A 9,317-nucleotide genomic window follows, 5' to 3' on the forward strand; every position below is an offset into this window, starting at 1 on the left:
AAAATTAAAATGGTTGACTCTACTTAAATATTGGGAGAAACTGAGTAACATGACTACCATAAATTTCCTGAGGACTTGGCCAAATTCTGCCTGCACTTTCAGCCTAACCTGCAGGGGGCAATAGCTTGACACGAATGACAACAAAGGCTGCTGAGCTATTAGACTTGGATTTCTGACTATGATCCTGGAATGTTGTGTAGGTTGGAAAGAGTGCTTAATTAATGTATATTGCAACAAAAGATCAGGTAAATTGTTTGATTTGTCTTCAAGCTATTTTGTAGACTAATTCAATTCGTAATTGTTAGGGTTTTTTTTTTCCTTAAAGAGATTATCAAAGTTTTAGGAGACACATTCAGTTATCTGAAGAATTATCCTATGCACTAATGTTTACTATAGAATTTATATAATGTATGCTCTCAAAAAAGACAGCAGAGTCAAAATGAACACAGTTTTCAATGTTCAAATGGATGAGAAAATCAGAGATGTGGAATATTTAGATAGAGTTAATAAAAGATTGTCACATATCTAGATAATAAATTGTTTTAATATGCCTTTTTTAAAAAACTTGTAATTACAAATGGATGGAGACAGTTATCCTATTGCTTGCAATATGTTTTCTTTCCACATATAAAACATTAATTTAAAAAGCTGGCTTATATGTAAATATGATCAACAATTAGTAAATTCTCTCTCTTTTATTGCCATTTTTATTACAGATGGAATAGAATTTATTGGCTATTGACAATTTACACTCTCTTTTCCTCCCCCTTGGCATCTCCACTCCCTCCCCCATCCCTATTTCTCCCCCTGAAATGATCAGGAAAGACTGGAAACAGACCAAAAGGGGCTTGGGCTGGAAAGAGTAACTGTAGAATTAAAAAAGAAAACTCTTCCCATCTCCTCACTGCAATCATATTTAATGTTCATTATGTCAATTTTAAATGATACAAAATGCCTTCCCCAAAAGGCATCCTGATTTCAAGAAGTCAAAAGGGTACCTGGCATTAAACAACCTTGAGTCAATCCTGGTGGGATTAACTGGGCTGAGTTTCTATATCCTGCACATGCTATGGATCTACTTTGATCACAGTAAGGAAAAAAATGATAATAGATTTTTTTTTTTTTTAGAATTGCTGCACAGGAGTGTTCTGTTTCTTTCATATGGCAGAGTTTGATCTTGATAAAAACCTTTTTAAAACATCCTTTTCCCCCACTATGGTAAAGATATGGTATCTATTTTTGCTTTTCGTTAAGAAAAGAAGATGGGGATTGCTTACACGGGGAAAGAAAATTTTATTCTCCAACACCCCCCTCCCATTCTACTAAACCGTTTTAGTCGACATATGTTTGTTATCAGAGAGAGGTGCTGTGAACACACAGCCATTTTCTTAGCAGCTTTTTGACTGTATGTTACCATAGTCCCACAAGGCATTGGTCCTTTCCCATTGGGAAGTCATGAATAAGAGACTATGAAGCTTGCACGTCAGATCTTCCTCAATTAATCCACCATTAGCATGTTTGGGATCCACTACTGGATGGTTAACAGCAGCTTTTGTAACTGTACGCCGACCATATCCAATTATGCTCTGCTAAAAATGAACTCTTTGCAGACCAACCCTCTCGGGCTGTCAGTGTTTTCCGTTTTCCTATTTTAACGTTTGTGTATAGTGGCAGGCGACAGATGGTGTAGATCAGATCGATTTGATTGCATTAGATGATTTTTTTTTCCCTTCCCCACTCCTTTCTGGAAGCTCGCATCAGCTGAAGGCTATCGCCTGGGACTCCTCGGAAGCATGAGCAAGCCGCCACCACGCGAAGGCACTGGGGCACAGCCAGCGCGAAGCGCCGAGGTCCCTTCCCAGGGCTTGTTAACACTGTAACCCGGCACTACGGAGGGAAGCAGCTCCCACTGCCCAGAGCCTACCTCACCACACATCAGATGACTCCCTGGCTTCTACACACAGTTGGAGTTCCGCTTGAAACCTGGATTTAGAGGGTAAGCACTTCAATCGAGATGGATTTGTGACAGTTACTTTGCCATACAGCAAGACAAATCTCAGCAAACGTAAAGGATGTAGGATGTGTGGGAGACGGAGACTATGTTTACACTGATAAATGTGTTTCTTTTTGTCTGAGAATGAGAGTATTATTCAGTAAAGATGTGTATAGTGTTTTTCCATTGATTGTAAGAGTCGACTACCACCCTCCTCCCGATTTTTTCCCCTCTGCTTGGTGTTTCCCCCTTTCTACTTGAGAGGGAAGGAGAGAGGGAGAGGGAGGGAGTCAAGGGGGAGAGAGCGAGAGAGGGAAAGAGGGAGAGAGAGGGAGAGAGAGGGAGAGGGGGGAGAGAGGGGGAGAGAGAGACAGAGAAAAGCATTTCTGCTTTAGCTTAATTGGCTTATTTCCTCAAACCGATTGCTTTGTCGCGCTTCTTTATGTATATTTGGCTGCAAATTACCAAGCATTTAACTGATATGGGTGTAGGAGTGTGGGGGACAGCGTAGGAAAGTAGTGGGAACCGCCAGTCAGTCCCGGTGGGCTTGAGAGATCAAAAGGTGCTGAATGCCCCCTGCCCGCAAAACACACCTCTAGTTATTAGGGTGCAAGAGAAATGCAGATTCTAATAAATATGGCTTGCAGGAGTCGATGAACAAAGGTACTTAATGCAGACCTAAGCCTCCGCTGATATTGTTCCGCTAGCAGTATCTAAATATTCAAAAGCAAAGTGTGAGTTGATCAACAAACGCCCTGATGGTATTGGGTTTTTTCCCTTTTCTGTTTTTGTGTGGAGGGTGGAGAAGGGGGGGAGGGTGGATGGGTGGGGGAAATCCGACAGCTTAAGGAGGCTTGAATTGAATATGCACCCAGCGGCAGTGGTCTCGTAGGAAATGGTGTTCTCGTAAGTCAGGCTGCCCCGCTGAAGCACGAGAGAGCTTTGGTTAGAGCTCAGAGCGTCAGTTCTGCTGCGAGTGCTGCCGGCAGTCAGCTTGGGCTGAGCTGTCCACTCCTCCAGGTGCTGAAGCTGGTGGAACATTTGGGTAGGTAGGGAAAGGGCTGGCACCGCTACTCGGGTAGAAAACAAGCTATCAACTGCGCTGTTCTAGTTTCTTAAAGCGTGTGAGTCTGTGTGTGTGTGTGTGTGTATGTGTGTGTATTTTATTTTAATTGTGAGGAAGCAAAACTAAAGGAGACTACTCCGAAAGCGTTGAAAAGCTGTGTGGGTATTTATGTTGTGATTCTGATGCCCTGTGTATTGCTGTGCATGTGTGTGTGTTTGTGTGTGTGTATGTGTATGTATGCCTTGACTATCCTTTTGAATTAGAAACGGTCCATTAAGAGAATCAAAACCTACCTATATAATGTCTTTTTTTGTTTTGTTTTTGTTTCCCTTTAGTGTTAGCTGAGATTTAAATGGAAGAGTTTAGGAGCGAATGTACACTTTGCTCATAGACTATTGCATTACTTTCCCTAAGGGCTTTTGTTTCTAGGAGTTCAAGCTGAAGAGAACCTGTCAGCTTTCTGGATTTTTTTTTTTTTTTTTGGTTGTAGTACCAGAGAAAAGCTCCACTTTATAGCTATGTTAGGTAATGGCAAAAAATAGTACTTACTAATTTGTTAATTGGCATCTGTTTTTTTTTTGTAAATGGTGTACTTAAGGGTTGTTTGAAAATAATATAAAATAGTCTCGTAGTTGGGCAGTGCTGTTTTTTATTGTGAGTTATTTTAGGCATCAAACATCATATACTAAACATCTGTTCAAAAAACCTAGAGTTCATGTTGATTTTTTTCTATCTGTAACTAACATGTCAGGAAAATGATGAGATGGTGAGCCTGGAGAAGTGTTATACTAAAAAAAAATAAATAAAAGAAAGCACAACCTAAGTGCCTTAAATTGCATCAGGTCAGTTAGAGATGAGTTGTGGTAGTGGGAGAGATTCTGTTATATAATTACTCCTTGATGAAGAGCTATTTTCACTTACATAATTTGAGAAATCATAATGTCTATTGCCATCTTTCCATATTCCATCCTATTCCACTCTTCCACTCACATGGATGCACTTTTATGTATTAGAGAGTAAAGGGGAAAGCAAATTGAGAACTTTCTAATGGAGCTACAACATGTCTTGTGTAGTGACGTTGCACTTGTCCATTTTATTTAGTGAACAATAAACCCCTATTATCAGAATATCCACTGCAGGGTCTTAAGACAAAGCTTTTCCAGTAAGAGCCATATTGATCACCAAAGAATCACAGAGATTCTCTCTCTAAATGCCAAAATTACAGTCACTTTGCAAATGAGTTTTTATTGTTTTTTTCTTCTTAAAATAATGTTATGAAGACAGAGCTTCAAAGGTTTTTCTATAGAGGTGCTCACAACAGCTGCACAGCAGTGCATTTATAGTGAATATTAAAAAGGTGTTCTATGAAATTAAACATTGTGATGCTACAAAACCGATTCCTAAATCATAGAAACTACCAGCTTGTCAACTCAGTGAGTTCTGATAGTATGGAAAATGGGTTTAATTATTTTGTGCCTTGAAGCTTTTTTTTTCTTTAAAAATCATTATATTGTATAGCTCTAAGGCCTTCAAAGGAGAAATGCCTGTTTTTGTAGATCTATAAGTATTTGATTTCAAGTAGTAAATTGAATGAGTGTTTGTTTTCTGTGATCTTGGACTTGAGAAGATACATTTCCAAAACACACTACTGAAAATTTCATCCATGCATGACCTTATCTTTATTTGAGCCTCACTTCTTCCTCAGCCGTCCAGGCAAATGCATTTGTAATATTTGTGTGCTTAACTATGCATGTCTCTTACAGGGTTCTCTTGCTGCCATGACACTCAATCAAAGCACCTAGAGTGGGCTGGCCGAGACCAGACTGGCCATGAAGCAGAGCGAGTACAGAGGAAGGCACTGGGAAAAGCACCAGGTAAACTGAAGGTTACTTGTCACTCCCACCCTGTGCCCAAAGAGCCTTGCCACATCGTCCCTCCTCACTGGGAAGAGAGCACTCTTCTGTGTTAAGTGTTTGGTTTTGTGATTTGTCTTTCAGAATTGGAAATAGAGCAGCCATTTGGATTTGGGCAGGAAGCAGCCAAGCACAGCTTTGGATCCTTCTTTAAGAGGGAAATCGAGTTATGGATTTATGGTCCCGGTCAAGCTCAGCCCAGCCCCAGCCAGGGGCGGGCTCAGCAGCAAGAGTTCTGGTGGCGGCGGCGGCAGTAGCAGCGGCAGCGGTAGCAGCGGCAGCGGCAGCTTGGTCCTCTGACTCTCTTCGGTGACGGGTATTCTTGGGTGGATAATACGGATTACGTTGTTATTGCTTAAGAATACGCGTAGTCGAGGAGAGTACCAGCGGCAGGCGGGCAGCGGCCGCCCCTCCCAGCCCACCAGCTGGCCACTAAACGCCCGTGATTGCCAAGGTAGCACTTTTTTGATCTTTTCTTTTTCTCGGGTGTTTTCGCACGGTGTTCACCAGAAAGGCTGTGCGCTGCACCTCTGGTGACCCGGACTGTGAAATGGGTGCTTGCAGGGGCGCGGGGGGCGAGGTGTAGGGGATGGGCGGGGAAAGGAAGGGGGTCGGTTCAGCCGAGGCGGCGGGGCAATTCAGCGTCCCCAGCCCGCTGGTCTCCTGTCCCTGGTGGGGTGCGGCTGAGTGGAGAGACGCGGACTGGGCGATTCCCTAAAGTTGGGAATGATTGAAAGGCCTTGAGCAGTTTGGGAGCGTCGCGAGTGAGCAGCCGGAGCTCAGCAGCGGGTCTTTGGGGGCTGCCTCCGCAGAAAGGGCGTGTCCGTGGGCGAAGGTGCCCCCGCGAGCTTGCGGAAGCTCGTGACTTCGCGAATCCCCGGCCCGGGGCGGCGCCGGAGCCCCACCCCCCTCCCCCGGGCGCGGGCGCCGCTCCGCAGCCAGACGCGGCGGCCAGGCTGGGGGGGCGGGGGCCTGGGGGCTGGGTCCCCGCGGAACTTCCAGATTGGAAGTGTGGCGAGTCTCTCGGGGACCCATATTTTCTTTTCGGATTCTCCGCGAAGGGGTGGAGAAACAGGATGGAAACCGGATTGGTTGCAATGTGGCACAGAACTGGAACCTTCCTGAGAGAGGTTGGGGCAGGCAGTGACTGTTCGGACGTCCAGATTCTTTGGGACACCTCTTCAGCGCTGTCTCCCCTGCCTTTAGGACGAGTCTCAAACACCAGCAAACTCAAGGCACGTCCCCCATCTCAGGTCTGCTGCGAAGGGACAGGAGGAAGACAGAGCCTTCCCCTCCTTCTACTTCAGTTTTTGTTTGTTTTTGAAATATTTTGTTTCAAATATTAATGGACGATAAGACAATACGGATATGTCCCCTCCTCGCGAAGGGCAAGCAACCGCCCACCAACCCCTGTCAAGCGTGCCTTGCACTCCTGGGGACAAGCGGACGTGGCAGGAGTTGAGATGCCCAAGATGGAGCTAGGAAGGATGATCCGCGGTGGAAGGCGAGGGCCAAGGCTCGAGCTCTCAGCGCTCGCCAGCGTCGGACCAAGTAGCTTCGAAACTTGCCTTTCTCTCTTGCGAGGCGTCGGGGCCCAGTCGGTGGGCCGGTGGTGATGCTTCAAAAGTGGGAGGACAAAGTGCTGGGGACAAGAATATACCAGGCGCCCAGAAGGTTCTACCAGGCGCGGCAAGACACTGAGACTATGTTTCCTTCCTGCGTGGTGGCCGTTGGTTGTGCATGGGCTGCGAAGATTGGATTTCTGAGAGGTCAAAGCTGCAGGAGAAAAACAAAAACAAAATAAACTTAGAAGCCTGCAAAACACTCCCTCTCCCTCTCGGCGGGCGCTCTGGCGCTCTCGGACCTGTCCAAGCTGAGCTGCACCCCAGACACTTTCTCCCTTTGGAGGATGGGCCTTTCCCAGGCGCGAAGTGCATGTGTCCCACTGGGTTCTTGCCCACAAGAGCAGTCTGAACCCTGCAGAGGCTGAGAGCAAGCTGCCTTGAAGGAGACAGGCACACTCACGCTTTCACGTCTAGGGTTTCGCCTTTCTTACAGTGCAGTATTCTTAGTGAGGGGTACTTCACACCCCTCCTCTCCGTATCTCCGTTCCCACCCCACGGTGTTTGAGCCCACAGTTACTCTCAGGGTATCTACACTCATAGCTTTTGCGCCCAGGGAACGTTGTCTGCAGGGGAAGCGGGTGGGGCCCTTCTCAGAAGCTCGCGGAGGAGGCCCTTTTAAGAATGAGAAGTAGCAAAGAAAATACAGATGCAATCTTTGCACTCTGCGTTCTATCACTAGTAAGAGAATATGTAACTCCTGTTCTTTCCGTCATTGTTCCAGGAATTACCCTCTTTCTCGAGGGAATCCACCAGTTGGTGATTAAGGGATTTTTAATTGTGCTTGTTATGTATTTAACAAAATCCAATATGTCTTCTGGTGGCATTGTTTCATTGGAAAATTAGAAAAGTAGAGAGAAGCTACGTAATCTAGTTTCTAGGTGATCTCTGGAAAGTTGGCCTCATGCTGGATGGCTGAATAGGAAGTGTATACCATTTGAAAGAAAGGCAGAGAGCTGAAGGCCTGGTGATAGGGTTTGTGAGAAATGGAAGATGTAACACTCCAGATTTGTTGAGGGAATGAGGAAGAACTTATGAAAAATATGTGATTTCATTCAGTTTTGTGGCACTGGCACTTCAGCTTACGATTGCAATTGCTTGATAAATGAATACTAATAATTTTAAGAATGGAATAATTACAAATGCCAGTGATGAAATCTAAAGGAAACCTCGACTCACAATCAACAAAAAAAGTATTTTGATTTTTATGGTTCATGTAGTTTAAATACTTACCTCATTGCTTTTTTTCCTTTGCAGAATTATTTTCTTATAAAAGTTTCCATTAGGTGTCAGTCTGACTGAGCTGGTTCTTATTTAAGTTTGGAGGGGGGAGAAAGTGTTTCATCATCAGACCTTTTAAGATAAGAAAGAGGAAAAAATTCAAAACTTTATTAAATTGAAATTACTGCAGTTAATTGTTCTTGTTACAAGGCAGCTTTTTCCTCTCAGAAAATAAAATTTTAAATTACATCACTACTAGTCAATTATTGCTTTTGCCCTGTCAGTGTCCATAGCCAAGATTAAAGAAGTACAAAATGCCTGTTTGTGCTTTTCATACTGGAACCAAGTAATATCAAGTAGTCATAATTGCCAGTTGGTTTCTCAATTGATGTCCAAATACTAGAGGGATAATCATCTTTTTTAAAAATTTGTTTTGTTTTACAAAGGTGATTACATTTCTTTCTGAAAAAAAGAACATGGATACAGCTTAGACTATTCATTTGACAATAAAACTTAGGGCATAGTGGAAAAGAGGGAGAAAACTTATGAAAATTGCTTCCCCCCCACACTAGTTTTAATTTAATCAAGCCTGCCTAAATACTCAAATTTTTATGAACATAAGTTATGGCTTAGAAATGGAAGATTTTAGGTTTCCCACTGAAATTTATATAACATCTATGAACTTTCAATTTTCTACTGTGATATTCATTAATAGGTGTAAGAAACATCATCTTGTTTGATGGTTTGCTACTGAGTCCAGGTAAGGAGCTTGATAGAAAGTACATTTTACAAAGAATTTTCTTATTTTATTCTTTGTGTTTGTGAATCATGTTCTGATGTTTTTACTTGAATAGAATTTGCAGGTAATGGTGTTTTTCATGATTAAAGATCCATAGAGGATCAACACAACCCCTATGTGTATATAAAAAAGAAATATTGGACTGATGACTCTGACCAAGTATACTTTTTAATTAATAATCATTTCCCGGAGTCAGGATCTTTCCCTGAGGCCACTGGTAGCCCTAGTATGATGTGGTTCTTGGTTACAACAGCATCAATCTAGAACCAGATTAGAGCTCCCAATGAAACTCCAGGCAAAGGAGAGAAATGATAAAGTAGCAGTTTGATGGATGGAAAATTCTATAAACCATGTTATCATTTTTCCTATTATATTCCACATTAGTAATGGTAAATTTTTAAATATACAAATAGAAAACAAAGGTGGAGATGATGGGTATATTGGGATGTATTTTGGGTTTTATGTAGGACAAAGGATAAGCACTAAGGATGTAGAGAAGACAGTATAAGGCCATCATGATTATTCACCATCTTGTCAATAATGTACAGGTGCTGCAATTACTGTATCACAGAAGTGACAGAATGATGTTCTTACAATGTTAGAGAGTAGTGTATTCTACATATTAGACTTACAATTTAAAAGTAAATTTCTTTTGGAGATATTTTCAGTAATAAGAGAATATATATAAATGACATCAGAGTAA

At 42.9% G+C, this 9,317-nt stretch overlaps 1 pseudogene across 1 annotated transcript; it reads left to right on the top strand.

The window, feature by feature from the left end:
* Window positions 1-6,048: 6,048 nt before the first annotated feature.
* Window positions 6,049-6,588, top strand: LOC123634832 (annotated as a pseudogene). Its single transcript, XR_006734002.1, has one exon. The product of XR_006734002.1 is annotated as an uncharacterized LOC123634832 (transcript).
* The last annotated feature ends 2,729 nt before the right edge of the window (window positions 6,589-9,317 follow it).

Source organism: Lemur catta, chromosome 3, assembly GCF_020740605.2.
Source record: "Lemur catta isolate mLemCat1 chromosome 3, mLemCat1.pri, whole genome shotgun sequence".
NCBI classification, from domain to species: domain Eukaryota; kingdom Metazoa; phylum Chordata; class Mammalia; order Primates; family Lemuridae; genus Lemur; species Lemur catta.